Consider the following 19,538-nt stretch of genomic DNA (forward strand, 5'->3'; position numbering starts at 1 on the left):
ATATTGTAGAGAAAAAGAACCTTTACATGATGTAAAGGAAGTTACACAAACATAAGAGCTTCCCAATTGCTCCAAATAAGACTAAGAGAAACAAAGTTAAAAGTATCGGAGTCACAAGACCAGACAACTACCAGTTGTTTAACTAAATCAATAATCTCAGTCGCCTCCTTCTTTCTAGTCCCAAAAACTCTCCCGTTTCTTTCCTTCCACAGTCGCTAACAAATTGCATAGTGGATAATCTCCCATATTGATATTCCTCTACCTCTCAAAACGTTCGTTGTCCAAGCTTCAAACAAATCAAGTAGTGATATCGGAATTGGCCACGATATCCGGAAATCTTTGATAAAGTAGTTCCATATCTCAAACGAAAAAGGAAAATGCAAAAACATATGATCCGTTGTTTCTCTAACGACGTTAAAAAAAAAACACAAATCACTTTCTATCTCCACTCCTCCGTGTCTTAACATGTCCCTAGTTGGAAGAGAATTATGAAAAGAATCCCAAAGAATAAAACTGAAAAGACGAGGGTACCCAAATATACCTCAATCTAAAACTTTTGCTACCTATATGTCCTTTCTCCGAAAGTGATTGTCTATGGACTGAGTCGAGACAATACAACAAATCGGTCCACACTTCGTGTGATCGTTTATGGATACGAGATCGAGACAATACAACAACGAAGTATGTTTACTTGATAAAAAGGTTCGGACTTAACCAAACACAATAGGATTACTTATCAAGTAAATAGGCATGAACGTTTGTGTATTTTACTTCTAATTATAATAAAAATAACTATAATTACGAAAATAGAAAAGTAAAAGACACAACTAGATTTTGTTAACGAGGAAACCGCAAATGCAGAAAACCCCCGGGACCTTGTACAGAATTGAATACTCTCAGGATTAAGCCGCTATATAAAATCAAACCAACTTCGTATAGTTGACACCAAGCAACTAAACCTATAGTTCACCTAGTTCTGTCTGTATTCCCATGCCTCCAACTTATGAATAAGTCACGTACTTGGAACAATTCCTTTGGATCGTATTCCAAACCGTAAAGGAACAACAAATGTGTTTGGTAGCAACTCTTTTCAACCAAGTGATGTGAGTTCGACAAAGGCTCTTCTGTTTATCTCAATAAACTCCTTTGTCAGGTTCTTAGATCTATCTTATTATCAACTACCGAAGTAATTGTTAAGATTTTGCAATCAATACTTTTAATCACAAAGAATTGTATTTATGTCGATCTACACAACTAATCAATCTAATCTACCACAAGGATAAACAAATTATAGTTGGATCCTCTATACCGAAACAAGTATTGTGCACACCAAAGATTATGAGCCCCAAATTAGAAATCTTCAATATCTTCTTTGTCTTCAAATCCTCTTAGATCTTCAATAAACACCTGCACACAACAACTTGAATCTCTTGTGATCAATCACGCACAAAACGGAGTCTGTTAACAATGGATTATCACAAGACGTCTTTAGATCTACAAACAGTCTAAAGATCCCTGTCGAAACTTCGATATAGTTTGAGTGAATCTTATATCAGAAGAGAAGATTCTCAAGCATAAACAAACTAGGTGCAATCAAAGTTCAACCGCCGTTAGTCAATCAAATCAACTGAAAACACAAGATAAACCGCAATTATCTGGTTTCCCACCAACGGTACTAATAGAGCTTCTCAATCCCAAAGAAGACTTTAAACTGAGCGGCTGTAAGAGATTTCTCCTAATTAGGTTACTCTCCTCTCCGAATAGGCGGCTTCATCAGTAACAACACAACCGAGGAAGTTCGTTGTCACGAAGGATTAGTTTGCTTGAAATGCAAACTTTCATATTTATAGACCAAGGAAGTTTGGACACTAAGGAATTTCCAAAACCGAAAATATTCTCAAGATATGCAATATATTCCAAATTCGGTTTCCATAATTCCTGGAAATTCTCTGTCCAAAATATTGACCGAAAATCTCTTTAGAATCTCCAACTAGTAAATGCACATTACTAATTATCATTTTCCTAAAATAAAATTAAAAACCTTAAATAAAAGATTTTTAACTTATTTATGTTTCGATCCTGGGATTTTCTTCCTTTATCTATTAAGGAATAACTTTGAACAATTAAAGATAAGTGTTACTGCACATGTTTAAAGTATGTCGACATCCTTACTTTGTAAGTCCTCTTTCATACTTACAACCTTGAAACCGATTTCCACACTTCCAAACAAGTTTAGAATTGGTTCATCTGACTTTCAAGAACTATGTGATTGATCAAGCACACTCAATCACAAATCATGGGTTTCACGGTTCTACCAAAACAAGTTTCGGTTCTACCTCCATGTGAGTACTGTGCATAGTCACACTAGCTTTCCAAAAATTCGGTTGACTAGTTACTAGGATCGTTTCCCCACATATATATGGTATCTAACTTGTACTTGCTGCACATGTCCATAGGATCGGTTCCCCTTTGCCTAAAAACGTATTGCACATGTCCATAGGATCAGTTCCCCTTTCTGCTAAACACTTGTTGCACCTCATACAAGGATCGATTCCCCTTTGTGATGTGTTGTACCTCTTACTAGGATCGGTTCTCCTTTACCCAGAGTCGGTCATACACAAAATCACAAACTCGATCATACCATCTCAGGTGATTACTTAAGATCGGTTTCACTAATAAAAGTCATACCAATACAAAAGTCAGGCCTTTGTGAATAGTTTTATCGAGAACATAAACAAGTCATGAGCGGTTATACTAATCACACATATTGGTTGTTCACAAGATATGCAATGAATAACAATACCAATAATTCCCGGCGATTTCCTTTTCAATTCACAAAACAAGTTCATGAATTTACTTCCTTAAAACACATGTAAAACATTGTTTCCTAGAATGAAATCCTCACCTCATACCCATACATAATCACAATAGCATTTAAACGATTATGTCGATATATTATCTACAAAGTTTAATGGTTATGCAATAAACCTCGTATTGTATTCCTTAATACTATGTCTAACTAGAGTGTTCATGCTTCGCAGTTTTGTTTTCAATATGAACGACTTGAAAGATACGTTAGGTAATGAAACAGTTCAATTCAAATATCACTAACCTCAAGTGGAAGGATGATGTTGTCGTTGTAGCTTCTTACTTCTTCACTTCTTCAAGTCTTCGCAATACTTGTAATGTCTCATATCCTAATACTTTCAAGCTAACATATACGAAGTTGACTCTAGTACATAATCAAGCGACTCTTTAAATGAGTTTTGATTCACTAAAATATGACAACCAAACTTGACATACCAACGCTTGGTGGGTTCAACCGAGCTATGCTCTAACAATCTCCCCCTTTGTCAATTTTAGTGACAAAACTCTTACATCATATGGATAAACAAATTACAAGAATTCATTACACATACGCTTGATTCCCGAATTCAACATCACAATAACCTATATACATTCAATCCTTAAATGTCGTTGTTGACATTATAATAACAAAGAGTATTACTCCACCTAAAGGTAAGATAGGTAGATTTTGTCAATCCGCACGTCTTTGTTATTCCCTTTGTAAGGATATGTTACTCCCCCTTAGTCTATGCTTTTACTCTTTCGTTAGATACACGTTTAAGCACCAATGTCCTTTTTCTTAGTAATACCAATCAATATAAATCAATGCCAGCATCACTTGTTTACTCCATATATTTCTCCCCCTTTTTGTCACAAAATGACAAAGAAACGAAAAAATAAAGGACAAACCGAAAAGGATCTTACAAATCTCAAAATAGACTTGCAACCTATAGAGTTAAGCACGAGGGTTCCACATACAATTTTTGATAACCAATATCAAAACTGAAACTACAAAGTAATTATGCTTTGATATGTTATCAAGGAAACAATTGCCCGAAGCAATTTTCCCTAATAGTTTAGCAAACCAAAAATAAACTAAGCACCTTAATTCCTTTGCTAAACCGATTGTACAAATACAATCGCTTGTTCGATAAGACCAAAATAAATATAACTCTATTTTTCTCATCAGGTTCTAATTATCCATATAACTTAGACCTTTAAATTTTAAACAAGACAAGTACTAGGTTAGTTAACTAGCATTTCTTGTTAAGGCATTCGATTAGACTTGAATAACCGAAACCTCCACTTTGATAAGTCTAACTAAGATCAGAATTAACTTAGCTTCTCTTATCCAGAATCGAATTGGACTAAACAATCCATCCCTTTAACCTTTTCTTTCGTTAAGCCATAAACAATTCATACAAACCAAAAAAAATCAACTTGCATAATTATTCACCTTAACCGGAAGCAATTGAAACAACATAGACATTAAAGCACCGCAATTGCACCAAAATTTTGTAAGCCTAACGATTGATACCAAACAATAAAGCAAGATAACAATAGTTTTTCTTAACCAGAAATAATATAATCACACACACATCCATACACAACTAATGGAATAAAACATCAATTTTACCGAAATTTTGTTAAGCAAAAGCAATAAATATACGCAATAAAATCAGGCTTTTCTTAAATAGGAAAACAATTAACTAACAAGATTGTTACCTCAAATTTTGCATCCTCATCTCCAATATGTTTGCATCTTCTTCCAGGGAGAATTGATATCGAAATATCATTATGTTGTCATCCTTATGGAAAACAAAAGAATAACACTTTCTTCAAATATTCCTTCCGAGACAAACAAACCTTACCCTTCTCTCTATTACGTTGAATCTTCATACCAAGAATCTTCTTAGCTTATCCCAGATCTTTCATCTCAAACTCAGATGACAACTTGTGCTTCAAATTATCGATCTCTTTCTTGTTATTCGATGCAATCAGCATATCATCGACATACAAGAGCAAATATATGAAAGCCCATCATGTAGCTTCTTGAACTATACACAATGGTCATAGTGACTTCGTGTGTATGTTTGGCCTATCATAAACAGGTCAAATCGCTTGTATCATTGTCTTGGAGACTGCTCCAACCCGTACAACGATATCTTCAGTTTACATACAGAATCTTATTTTCCAGCGACCTTGAACCCACTCGGCTGAGTCATATAGATCTCCCCTTCTATATCAATATGTAAGAGTGTTGTCTTAACATCTATCTGAACTAGGTCTAAATCATATTGTGCTACCAAGGCCAACAAAATATGGATTGATGAGTGTTTTACCACCAGAGAGAACACCTCATTGTAGTCAATCCTTTCTCTTTGGGCATAACCTTTTGCAACTAACCTTGCCTTGTAGCGTACTTGATTCACCGAAGATCCTTCTTTCTTAGCATATTGCATCTTATGGCTTTCTTACCGTTCGGAAGCTTCATAAGAATCCATGTGCCATTCTTGTTAAGAGACTCCATCTCGTCCTGCATTGCACCTTCCCATTCTTTACACTCTGCACTATGTACAACTTCTAAATATGAAGTACCATCTTCAACAACTGGTAATGCATAAGCAATGTAATCATTCATCCAACCAGGTTTCCTGATTGATCTTCTTGGTTTGCTGGTTGTTATGGCCTCCGTGACCGTAGCTTCTGTATCTTCTACTGACTCTTGTTCCTCTTCCTCAACAACGTCACTATCATTTGGAACTTCAGTAGCTACTTCTCTTGCAGACCCACTGTCTTCATATGTATTCTGAACAGATACAGACTTAACTGGAATTGGTGGAGTTGCATCAATCTCCACCTGCTGCAAAGTCTCACTAGTACTGCTGCTTTTGTTCTCCACCTGCCGAGAACCCCAAGACTTTACCATAGACATCTCATCAAATGTGACATCTCTACTCATGACTATCTTCTTCTCAATTGAATTCCAAATCTTGAACCCTTTTACTGCACTCTTCATACCCACAAAGATTCCTTTCACAACACGGCTATCAAGCTTATTTTCACTAACATGATACACTGTATGGGCTGTTGTAGGCTCAACAAATTATTAAATATATTTCCCACTAATTAACTGGTAATATAGCGGTAGTAAGAGATCGTTCCCATAGAGAGCTGTGTAATTGATAGGTTATTTGTATTAGAAAAACAAAGTAAATAACAAAGGGGGGTTTTGGTTTTAAGATTAATAAAAATATAATAATAAAAGAAAGATGATCAAGGAATCCTTCGCCGTTACCAAGCGATAACTGGATTAATATACTTATTTATTGTTCATAAGAACCATTCATCACCAACCATGGAATAACAACTAGCTCAGTGTTATCCCCAAAACTCCTTTTACCACGGATACGGAAGCTCTCCAATATCAGATTCTATTCAACTGAACCACCAAGTAGTAGCTCACTCAAGGTGTAATCCAATCGAACGCTTTAAGCTTTGTGAATTAGGTTGATCCCAGTAGTTAAACTCTTAGCTCAAGGTTTACTTGTTGGTGTTATTTTCACACACGATTGCTACACAGAATCCCTCTGTAAGGTCTCGCGATTTCTACTTGTGTAGAGAGTTAATCGACGATTACTTATCTCATAACTTCCACTAGCAATAGAACAATCAATATCTGATCTAGTAGGCCTCCCAAATCAATATAAGAATCACTCATAAACCCTAGATATGGTAAATACAAACGATGATGATAAAAACTCTCAATAGATTTGTTTTATTAATAAAGCTTCACGCTTAGAACATTGAATTCATCCTTAATCAACAAAAGATTTAGCTACTCATATTACAAAGAAGAGGAATAATGGTGGTTTCCCCCTAAAGGGGTAAACCCTAGGTTTTTTATGTAAAACTTGTGATATGAGATTCGATGATATTTTTACATAACCTAATACCTTTTTATAGGTTTACATTGCTTGGTCTCCAAGTATTTAGTTAGGTTTAGGAACCCGACCCGAAAATATGACATAACGACTCCAAACGTGTGTGAATACACGTTTCCCATTTGATAAGTTCGCGTACTCAGTCCGCAAACTTCAAATTCCAGCAGATATTTTCGGAAATAAGTCTGCGAACCCGGTTCGCAAACCCAGTTCGCGGACTTCACTGTCTTCGGTATTCAATGAAAACTGTTTTGGCCACAACTTCTTCATCCGAACTCGGAATGTCCTCATTATTTTTTCATTCTTTTTATCTTTCAATTTTCTTCAAGATGATTATGAGAAATCCTTAATTTGAATGAGTTAAGATCGGTCTTTGGACCTTCTCTTGATTTTGAATGTTTTTCTCCTTTTCGTCGCACTTCTTCCACTTCTCTTGAACTTGGGCGCTTGGATACTTGGGATAATTCTCTTCTTAGATCTTTTCAGCACTTTATAGATCCTTTGTGGATGATTCACCTATTGGAGGCAAATAAGAGAAAACCAAAGTAATAATACGAAAATATGCAAGAATAATAGCTAAAGCAAGTATGGAATGAACACTAAAATCATATGAATTATGCACTTATCAAATTCCCCTACACTTAGATTTTGCTAGTCCTAGAGCAAACTAAATAAAACTAATCCTAAATACAATAACTCCATGTCGTGAGGATACGGTTACTCTTAGCATGAATAACATGCCTTTAAACCCCTAGGTGTCCCTAGTGGACAAGTTATAGTCTCGTGAGGGTTTACAAGAGGTATACTCACAAAACCTACTCCAATTTCTCGCCTTGGAAGAACCGCTAAGGATAGACACAAAGTAATAGCCAAATAATTAGCTTGCATATGTTCTTTATCTACAAACATCCCACATACATTCCAATCACCACACACAAACAATTACTTACGTGTGACATTCAACCTGATTGCAAAACTCTACTAAGATAGTCATCGTACTTGTTGCAACGTTTTCCACAACACTCGCATACTGAAATCACATGGATAGATAAGAAAATGGAAATAGAAAAGTGAAGTGTGCAAATGTTGACTTAAGCGAAAGATGCTACCCACAATACTTGTATGAATGTCGCCAAAGGATATATATTTATAACACACTAGTTGAGAGAAGCACCCATTTAACTCGACCACATGATTAGATACTCTAAGTGCATGTTCCTTTTCAGCAAGTACATGATTGTTGCCTTGGATCCTGTGTTCCACGCTTGCTTAGGCGACGGAGACAGGGACAACGTTTCACACATACTGCTATCCAAGTGTCAAGAACCTCATCAATAGTTTTTTTTTTGACTTGTTATATAATGATGATATGGTTTTTGTTTTCATCGACTGTGATTATCCGCGATTCTGGACCCATCATTTATTAGTGTCGATAAATGAAGAGGAGCCTTATTTATTTATTTATTTATGTATTTATTTATTTTCTTTTTCTTTTTCTTTCTTTTTTTTTTTCTTTTTCCGGCTCACTCTTTATGAGTGTTAGACAATTGTCTATGGGGATTTCAAATACTCAACCAATGATTACCTTGCTACAACATCCACGGTAGTATCAGGATCCCACCAAATCACTTTAGAGAAACATATAACTGCAAAAATAAAAAGAAAGTGATTCAATAATTATTAATTGCGAGGATGACTCTTTCAAATGACTACTATAGCTTAGTTTCACATCCAATTATGAACGTATATATTTAAGGATTGTGTAATTAATAAAGTGGAGCTCAATCTATAGCCGTAAGAACTATATCAACCTTAAAAGGTTTAGAGTGTCATCCTAATTAGCTCATAATTAACTCCAGAAGATGAAGTCTCAAGAATGCAAGAAATCAAAGAGTATGATTTATTTATTTTTTATTTTTTATGCAATCCGAACATGCTTAACTACTCCCCCACACTTAAACTCAACATTGTCCTCAATGTTCAAAACCGAAAATTCTGATTTCTGATATAACAACCCTGAAAAACTAGAAAACTGTACAAATGGGTAGGGAACTAGGAAAAAAATCCTAAACAAAAATTGTCTCCTATGTATTTTCTATAAGGTTTCAAAAGGGCACAGTATTTCAATAAATGGTCTTACTTTTATGGCCTCCGGACTGACTGACATGCAATTTGAAAAAAGTTCTGGAAAAATTCTGAAACTCGAATGTCCAGGCCCATCGCTCCAACTCAACAAACTCCGAATTCAAATTTTCTTTTTGGAAAATAAAGGTATGTCTTCCCTCTTTAAAAGTTGGGGTCAACCACTTAAATCGGACTCCGTAAGAAGTCTCGAGAGCTATTTTCGTGACAAGTGCGCGGTCAGAATTTTCTGACAAGAATTCGTCAAAACTTTCATTATAGATATAGGACTTGTAAAATCTAAGATGGGAATGCAAAATATGATATGGAAAACTAAGAAATTAAAAAAAAAAAGGAATAGAGATACAAAACCGATGGGTTGCCTCCCATTAAGCGCTTGGTTTAACGTCGTCAAAGCCCGACGTTATTGTTATCGTCCGTACAACAACAATCTGAAAATTTGATAATCCTTCCAAATAACAATCTGCAATTCAAATAATAGCTTCACAAAAACATTAGCACAAAATATAAATATTGAAGCTATCACTTTATTGAAGTTTCCCCCACACTTAGTTCTTTCTACACTCGGAAGTGGATAGAGAACATAGAATTCGGGAACTTCAATAGGTTCCTCAGCTTGGTGAACCTCCACAATGCTCGAATCAAACACATCAAGTGGTGGATACTTAGAAGCAAAATAATCCGTTAAAACTTTGGAAGAACACAACTCCAATCCTAAGTGAGGTATTTTCTTAAAAATTGGGTTAACAACTCTTTTAGAATCTACTCCAATTGGATATAAAGGATTAATGGATATAGAATTATACAATGGATTAGACAAACCTTGTTTCAGATCCTCATTCGTAATTAACAGTGAATTATTTACCTCAAGCATATCGTGGTCCTCTATTGAACTATTATTAACTAGCTCAATTGGGTCTTCCACGACTTCAATCAATTTGGTTTCATTCTCAATCTTCATCTCTTGAACAACCTCGTCATCGGAATCGGAATCCTCTCCTAAAACATTTAGTTCATTGATGCAACTCCTAATTTCTTCATTTGAATACGTTACATCATTTATAACAATAGATATGGCATACCCAATCTCCTCATTTTGAATAGGCGAGTGATCGTTATTATGATCAGGAGTTGGAATAATCGTATCGTTATTGCTAGAACTTTCCAAAGGTTTCTCATCTTCATCAGAATCTTCGTCAACCTCATAATCTTCACTATCCCAACGACGCTGGAATTCCATTTTTATGGCCCTTTCAATTTCTTGAAGAGTCTCCTCTGATGCTCCATCTTCTTCCAGTTGATTGTATCTCTTATAAAGTTTTCTGATGTTTACACGTTTTCTATCATTACTCACAATAGAATACCTAGACCGCAACTCTTCCATTTGAATAGGTGAAATATGAGCAATATGGGTGGGTTTGGCTACACTATCATAAGTTTTGAGTTCAAAACTCTCTGTCATCTGCACATTACTAGAAAACAATTGATCAGAAACATAACTATCCTTCCATCCTTGTGATTGTTCACTTACATGCCCGTCATAAGGTTGTTGACATGTATGAGAATATCCATAAGGTTCAGTCGGATATTGATCATAGCCAAAAGATTGGTTTGGATTATACCCATAGGATGTTTGGTAGTTGTTATGAGATTGAAATCCATTTTGATTACCACTATCGTATATCTGATCTTGTGCTCCGTACATGTTATTTCCGTAAGGAAACATGACTACTCACAAGAAAGAGAAAATCAAAACAAAAATAAAATCTAAAAAAAAAAACAAGCTAAACAAATAACAAATAAATTAGCAACTGCTCCCCGGCAGCGACGCCAAAATTTGTATGGGTTGTCGTAGGCTCAACAAATTATTAAATATATTTCCCACTAATTAACTGGTAATATAGCGGTAGTAAGAGATCGTTCCCACAGAGAGCTGTGTAATTGATGGGTTATTTGTATTAGAAAAACAAAGTAAATAACAAAGAGGGGTTTTGGTTTTAAGATTAATAAAAAGATAATAATAAAAGAAAGATGATCAAGGAATCCTTCGGCGTTACCAAACGATAACTGGATTAATATACTTATCTATTGTTCATAAGAACCATTCATCACCAACCTTGGAATGACAACTAGCTCAGTGTTATCCCCAAAACCCCTTTTACCACGGATACGAAAGCTCTCCAATATCAGATTCTATTGAACTTAACCACCAAGTAGTAGCTCACTCAAGGTGTAATCCAATCGAACACTTTAAGCTTTGTGAATTAGGTTGATCCCAGTAGTTAAACTCTTAGCTCAAGGTTTACTTGCTGGTGTTATCTTCACACACGATTGCTACACAGAATCCCTCTGTAAGGTCTCGCGATTTCTACTTGTGTAGAGAGTTAATCGACGATTACTTATCTCATAACTTCCACTAGCAATAGAACAATCAATATACTGATTTAGTAGGCCTCCCAAATCAATATAAGAATCACTCATAAACCCTAGATATGATAAAGACAAACGATGATGATAAAAACTCTCAATAGATTTGTTTTATTAATAAAGCTTCACGCTTAGAACATTGAATTCATCCTTAATCAACAAAGGATTTAGCTGCTCATATTACAAAGAAGAGGAATAATGGTGGTTTCCCCCTAAAGGGGTAAACCCTAGGTTTTTGTTGTAAAACTTGTGATATGAGATTCGATGATATTTTCACATAATCTAATACCTTTTTATAGGTTTACATTGCTTGGTCTCCAAGTATTTAGTTAGGTTTAGGAACCCGACCCGAAAATATGACATAACGACTCCAAACGTGTGTGAATACACGTTTCCCATTTGATAAGTTCGCGTACTCAGTCCGCAAACTTCAAATTCCAGCAGATATTTTCGGAAATAAGTCTGCGAACTCAGTTCGCAAACCTAGTTCGTGGACTTCACTGTCTTCGGTATTCAATGAAAACTGTTTTGGCCACAACTTCTTCATCCGAACTCGGAATGTCCTCATTCTTTTTGCATTATTTTTATCTTTCAATTCTCTTCAATATGATGATGATAAATCCTTAATTTGAATGAGTTAAGATCGGTATTTGTCCCTTCTCTTGATTTTGAATGTTTTGCTCCTTTTCGTCCCACTTCTTCCACTTCTCTTGGACTTGGGCGCTTGGATACTTAGGATACTTCTCTTCTTAGCTCTTTTCAGAACTTTGTAGCCCCTTTGTGGATGATTCACCTATTGGAGGCAAATAAGAGAAAACCAAAGTAATAATACGAAAATATGCAAGAATAATAGCTAAAACAAGTATGGAATGAACACTAAAATCATATGAATTATGCACTTATCAACCATGCAGGACAACCAAAGATATGAATTGATCCATAATCATAAGTTGGATTACCAAACCACTTCTGCGTAGGAGTTTTACCTTCTAATGCAGCTGATGGCAACGTATTAATGAGGAAGCACGCATACATAACTGCCTCAGCCCAAAACGCCTTACCTAATCCAGCATTAAATAACATACATTGTACCTTCTCCAACAAAGTACGATTCATGCATTCAGCTACCCCATTTTGTTGCGGTGTCTTCTTAACTGTGAAGTGTCTTTTTATCCCCTCATCCTGACATACTTGCAAGAATGGATCACTCTTGTACTCTCCACCATTATCCGAATGCAGTACTTTGATCTTTCTTCCAGTTTGAGTCTCAGTTTCCTTTTTTCACCTCACAAATACTTTTAGGACGTCATCCTTATGCCTCATGGTGTACACCCATTCACGCCTAGAATAGTCATCAATGAACGACACAAACCAATGTTTCCCTCCCAATGATGCATTCTTGGAAGGACCCCAAACATCTGAGTGAACATAGTAAAGAACTTCACTAGTATTGTGGATAGATCTGCCAAAGCTAGTTCTTTTTTTCTTGCCCTTAACACATTGTTCACAAAATGCTAACTTGCAGGCGATAAAACCTTTCAACTAGTCTTGCTGAATCAACCTATGCAACAACTTTTCACCTTGATGTGCAAGTCTCATATGCCATAGCTTCGTCTTCTCGGTAGCTGCACTCTCGATGTTTTCAGAAATAGGCACATCCCCTATTGTTGTACTCCCATTCAAGTAACACAAGTTATGATGACGTGTGCCTTTCATGATTACCATATATCCAGAGATTACCTTTAGAACGCCATTTTCAGCGACTAACTTGTAGCCCTTAGCTTCCAAAGTTCCGAGCGAAATCAGATTCTTCTATATGGCAGGTACAAATCTTACCTCCCTCGGCTCTCTAACCATACCATCATGCATCTTGATACGAACACTACCAATCCCAATCACCCTGCAGGTATGATTGTTTCCCATACGTACTTCTCTATCAAGCTCTTCAAAACTTGAGAACCAGTCCCGATATGGACATATATGATACGTTGCTCCAGTATCTAATACCCATGTACCATCTGTAATACTACAAGCTGATGGTGTCACAATTAGCGAGAAATCAGAAGCATCATCTGATTCTTCATTACCTTTAGCAATGTTCACCTTGGTATTACTATTATCTCCTTATCTTGCCTTACGCTTGGTACAATCCTTAGCCCAATGACCAAAGTCATGGCACCAAGAACACTCATCTTTCTGCAGTCGTGTTATAATCTTAGAACGTCCTTTACCTTTACCATAACCACCATTCTTCTTTCTCCTGTCTGTTGAACGACCTCTTGCAAGAAGCAAGTCATTATTAGCTTGACTTGCAAGGTCTTCACGATCCATATTCCTAAACTCCTCACTACGCAATGCTGTAGTGACCTCAGCGTATCTCATCTTATCCTTGCCGTGCATTAAAGCTTTAATCACGGGTTCATACCTTTCAGGAAGAGAGTTTATCAGACACAAAGCTTGTTCCTCATCGTTGATCTTCTCATCGTAGTTAACCAACTCAGCAAGAAGTTTATTATATGAATCTAGGTGCTCGGTCAGTGTTGCACCTTTCTTCATGTTATAGCGATACAAATTTCTTTTAAGATGTATCATATTGGCCACGTTCTTCACAAGGTATTCCTTCTCTAGCTTTTCCCATAGATTCTTAGCTGAAGTCTCGTGCTGATAATTAAGTCTTACTACAGTTGCTAAACACCCTCGTATCGAAGAAAGACATAATCTATTCATCTTTTTCCTGCTTATCAAACATCTCAACTGGTTGATTTTCTAGAGCTTCTTCTAGGTCAAGATGAACAAGAGCATCCATTACGTCCGTTCTTCATAAACCAAAGTTATTGGTTCGGGTGAACTTTTCAACCTTCAGTTGTGATCTATGTGAATGAAGTATTTCTTCTTTTGTTTCTTTATCTTTACTTGTGGACTCCGAATGTTCTCCTAAAGGATCTTTTGGATCAACTGGTTCTTTCCCGTCAACCATTATTCACAAACAATCAAATATAGATAAAAAAGCAGAACCTTTGAGATTAGTATTACCTCAAGCAATCTTCAAAAAAATACCTTCACTTCAACTTCAATCTGAGCACCTGTATCCAAGATCGTCTCCTTGCTCTGATACCAATTGTTGCGCCAAGGCCTGCGGAAGTGTTAGGTTTGCACTACTACGAGGTATCTCAATATCGCCAAGAACACGATCACACACATAAGAAGAACAAGTATTTAACGATGTTGAATCCTCGGGAAGGAATAAGCAATTTTATATATCACCGTATAGGTTGGAATATACAAAGTTTTAGACGAGAAGAAGAGAACTCTTACTTAGTTTTGGTATGTTTTCCCTAGTTCTCTCTATGGCTATTTATACATATCAATAGGGCTGGAAACATTCCTTAATAAAGATTACTTTCCTACAAGTATAGGCTTTCCTAACTTAAATCTAAGAGACAAACCTCTTAAATTGTTATATTTAGGACACTGGTAATTGGTTTCCTAATCCAACTAGATTTCCTAATCTAGTCCTTCACCATCCTACCAACAGTCAATATCGACCAAACCTTGTGAGCAGCATTATAATGCATAATAAAATGATCGGCACACTCTCCAACATTCCCACACAATATGCAAATGTCACCCAAACTCAGACCCTTTCTTCTATGCATATCTAAATATGAGACTTTAGGAATAGTCGGATTCCAAATGAATTTAATAGTCTGATTCTAAGTGAAAGTGAATGTAATTTTATGGATTTCTTAAGCCAAGCACTATGGTGCACGGCTTCCCTTCCCTATCCCTCAAATAAAGGGAAGGGATACATGTCACAAGGAAGCTCCATTGATGTCCTTTTATCTCTTCCCTTTCCGTATTTTTTTTTCCCAATTTTTTTCGTTGGAATATATTTGTTTAGGTAAAGAAAGATAATTTAGAGTAAAAAAAGGAGATATAATAGGTAAACAATATATATTATAGGTAAAAAAAAACAATTTTAGTAAAAAAAAAGAGTGAAAAAAGAAAGTTTTAGGGTAAAACTAAAAAAACCAAAAACGGAAACTGAGTTTTCGTGTAAAACGGTACGGAAACTGAGTATCCATCTCATTTACCTTCCCTACTACCCGGATCAGATGTGATCCCCCTAGTAGGGAAGGGAGGGGATTTCCCTACTTTTGTAGGGATATGGGAGACCATAATGGGTGCCAATTTGGATTTTTCCATGCAAATGAGGGATAGGGAAGGGAAATAGGGCACCATAATGATTGGCCTTAGAGAATTTCAAGGAAGTGTTTGGTACACTTTGAAAAGTAATTTTTCCATATTAGAAACAAAAGGTATACTTTCTATCAAGCAGCTTCTGACTTGTGAAAGTTAATTACTTGCACTTCTGGTTTCCAAGCATGCTACAAAAATAGGATCGATAAGTTTGTAATGAAGTAGGTATACTACATCTCATAAAGATAACATGAGTTATCAATACTTCATGTAACACAAAAATATAATGTTTATTTTGCCTCACTTACTTATAGCAATTCTTTGGATCTTGGAAGCCAGTATTTGGCAAAGACATACCATATTCTTTATAGAATTAGATGTGACGAGAAAACTTTGTTGGCAAATGAAATTTTGAAATATTGGAGGAAAATAATTAGTATATAGATCTAAGGTTCGGCTCATGTTCCGGATTCTCTGAAAAGATAATTAAATACTGAGAAAAAATTCTCTAACTTTTGTTGATGGCACTAGGAAAAGTAAATGGATAGGTCATCGTTGGTTCCGTGTATAAATGTATAAATCAAATCATATTGATATAGATTTCAAAATTGTTGCTAATAGAAAAATAAAAAGAAAAAAAACTTTTTTGTTGTTGAATTAAAACAACCTGTGTGATATAAGCAGGTTACTAATTGGTTGAATTTGTCTGCGATAGGGTTCAAGCCGACATTAGTCATCCTCCAGCAAATGAAAGTATTTGCGATGCTTTTGAATGTATCTCAAATGTAGCATCCCATTGATGAGTGCTAAAAAGTGCATATTTCTATATATTTTTCTTGGCATTTAACTCATCCTTTGTGCATTAATTCTACATTTTATCCCATATTCTGTATTTTCATTGTTTTCAAGAATAAATATTTTTATTAATTAATTTTGCATTTTTAGGTAATAAATAAAGACTAGATGAGTTGCGGAGCGAAAAGAGCAAAGACACGAAAAAAAGCCGGAGGAAACTCTAACGGAAAAGAAGTGCAGAACGCGGTATGGAAGACTCAAGGATGAAAATGGGCTTAAAAAGGAAGAAATTGTTCTTAAAGAAGAAGTGGGCTCAAGATTACCTAAGCCCAAATCCAATCCCTAAACCCAAACCCCATATCCTAAACCCAAAATTCAATACCCAAACCCGTTTTCCTTCTTAACCGTTAGATTGGATCCATTCCATCATCCAACGGTCTCTGCGTCATCATGCATCAGATTTCGATGCACCTGACCAACACTACAACACCTAACTCCATCTTGAGCCGTTAGTTTCGTTGTATTTTTTCATCCAACGGTCGCTCATAATCTGTCTCCATCTCGCCGTTAGATTCGTTTCAGAAGTTATCATCCCACGACTCAGCTTTGCGAAACATCAAAATCTTTATCCCTGCCTCACACCTTAATACCCAAATACCTAATACCCACACCCAAACAAGACTCTAACAAATTTCCATCGGGTTCTCCTTCTTCTCCCCCTTTCTTCTTCTCCACAGCAGAGCCTTCCCCTTCCACCTGCTCCACCAACTCGCTGCCACCACCACCAACTCCACACGAGCCCTCAAATCTCTTCCATACGTAAACCCATCACTACCCTACCCCTCTATCAACTTATTTCATCATTTCTCAACCCTTTTTCTCTGAAACCCTAGGATTAAGGGATGATGAAATAAGTTAGGTTAGAGAAGCAATTGAGAGTAGCAGGAGACGCAATAGAGGAAATAGAAGCATGGGTTGAAGCTCTCAAGTGTTTTCAGATATTAGGTATGCATTAATTTCAATTTTTATCAAACCCTAATTTTTCTGTTTTTTGGGGATTTTGGAGAGAGTGTGTATAAACTATAAATATATGCTTTGGGGTGTTGTAATAGGTGTTCTTGGGTTAGCCGAGATACCCCCTAATTGGGTTAATTTTAATTTCAATTTCATGTTTAATTTCAATTTCAATTATACTGTCAGTACTTGTTCTTCACTGTTAAACTCTGTTCTGATGTTATGTTCATGTTCTTGTGTATGTTAATGTTCATGTAAATAACCATGTTTGTTATGTTATAATTCACCACTAGGGTGAGAAGACAACTGAACTTTGTTGGTTAGCCATTTGGGTTAAACCCTGTTGAGCTCAAAACATTTAGGTTAGTAACATTACAAAGGTTCGCTGGCTTGTGATTAGTGGTGCTTTAAACAGACCATTAATGCTAGGAGTTAGTGATAATCTAAGGGATTCACAAAGCCATATTAGTTAGAGACCTAGACCCTAAATGACCTGTGATTGCCTATGCTTTAATCAGATAGGCAATGCTAGGGGTTATCCAAGGACTTTAGGTAGTTAACTAGCCACATGACAGGGATGTAACCAAGGTGAACTAGCTAGGTGAAGGAGAATTCTCATCCATCTTCATACACTTCCATCTTCAACTGTTTTGCTTGTTTTCTGTTTTCTTTCATTTATTTTACCTTCATTGCTCACTGTTTGTTTTCCCCTCATGCTCACAGTGGTGTCTTAACACCACAATCTTTACTTGTTTCACTCACTGTTTACTGCCCCCATTCAGCTCTCATACATCAGTCCATTCAGCTCCATGTTAGCTTAGGAAGCAGCTAGATAAGCTAGAAAACAACATTTGCTCCCCCTTGTCCCTGTGGACTTTCCCTATCTTCCCATTCTAGCTACAATTGACCCTGTATACTTGCAGGTCAATTTGTAGGTTGTTTTTAGAAACCTACCAAGTTTTTGGCGCCGCTGCCGGGGACTCGGTTGCGGCGCATATGTTATTTTTCTTTCCTTGCTCATTTGCTTGCTGCTGCTCTTAACTTGTAGCTGCACTTGCATCATTTGCTGTTTACAGGGCATTCTTGCTGTTTACATCTTCATCTAGTTGTTGGCTTGCTGTTCTTGCACAACATCAGAGCATCTTCTTGCCTGTTGCTTTAGTGCACTGCTGTGAACTGCTTAGCCCATTTGCACTGCCTCTGATGTTGCTGGTGAACTGGTGGAACTGAGGCTGTTACTCTCCCTTTTGCTGCCTGCTGCTGCCTTCTGCACCTGTTGGTGTTGATCTGCTCTTGCTGCAAAGCCCTGAGCTGGTAAGCCTGCTGAAGACCAAGCCCAACAGGACTGTGCTGCTGAGGAGAAAATCACAAGCCCAACTGGGCATGCTGAAGTTGCTGCCAAGCTTAACAAGTTGAGCCAAGCCCAACTGGGCCTCAACAAAGACAAAAGCTTAGGATGATCCAAAGCCCAACTGGGCTTTTGCAACCAAACTGAGCAGCTGGGCTGTGCTTAAGCAAGTAAGCCTAAACCCATTAAGAGAACCCAACCTGTGGGCTTCCATTTTTAATTTGTGGGCTTGTAATAATTTTTTCCATTTTTCTGTTGGGTTTGTAATTAATTTCTTGTGGGCTTGTTTGTTTAATTGCTTGTGGGCTTGTGGTGTTAGATTGATTTGGGCCTGTAGTTTTAAATTAGAAAAACTGAACTTTTAAAAGCCCAACTGGGCCGCAGACCAAACAAGCAACAATTGGGCTATCTCAAAAGCTACATTGGGCTTCAGTTTGCATACACATTGTGGGCTTGTTCACCTTCCCTTGGCAAAGCAATTTCTCCCACCAATGTGGGCTTGCTCCCAATACTAAAACCAAAATTTTTGCTCCCAATTAAAAAACCAAATTTTTCCCAAAAATCCAAACCCATTAAAAACCAAATTTTGGGCTTTGTAACATAGTTACTTAGCTTTTGAGCCAAATCATGTCTAGATCTTGGTCTACAGTTGGGGAATACAACAAATCCCTTAGAGAACTTGCGTATGGACATACTCCACGTTATGAACCTCCCATAGACCATGATGTCAATAGTTATAGGAATTATTATGGACATTTTCAAAGTCCCGAGCCTCAATACATGAACCCTAATAACTATTCACACATGCATCATTCATCACA

The sequence above is a fragment of the Papaver somniferum genome, chromosome 5 (genome assembly GCF_003573695.1).
Source record: "Papaver somniferum cultivar HN1 chromosome 5, ASM357369v1, whole genome shotgun sequence".
NCBI lineage: Eukaryota > Viridiplantae > Streptophyta > Magnoliopsida > Ranunculales > Papaveraceae > Papaver > Papaver somniferum.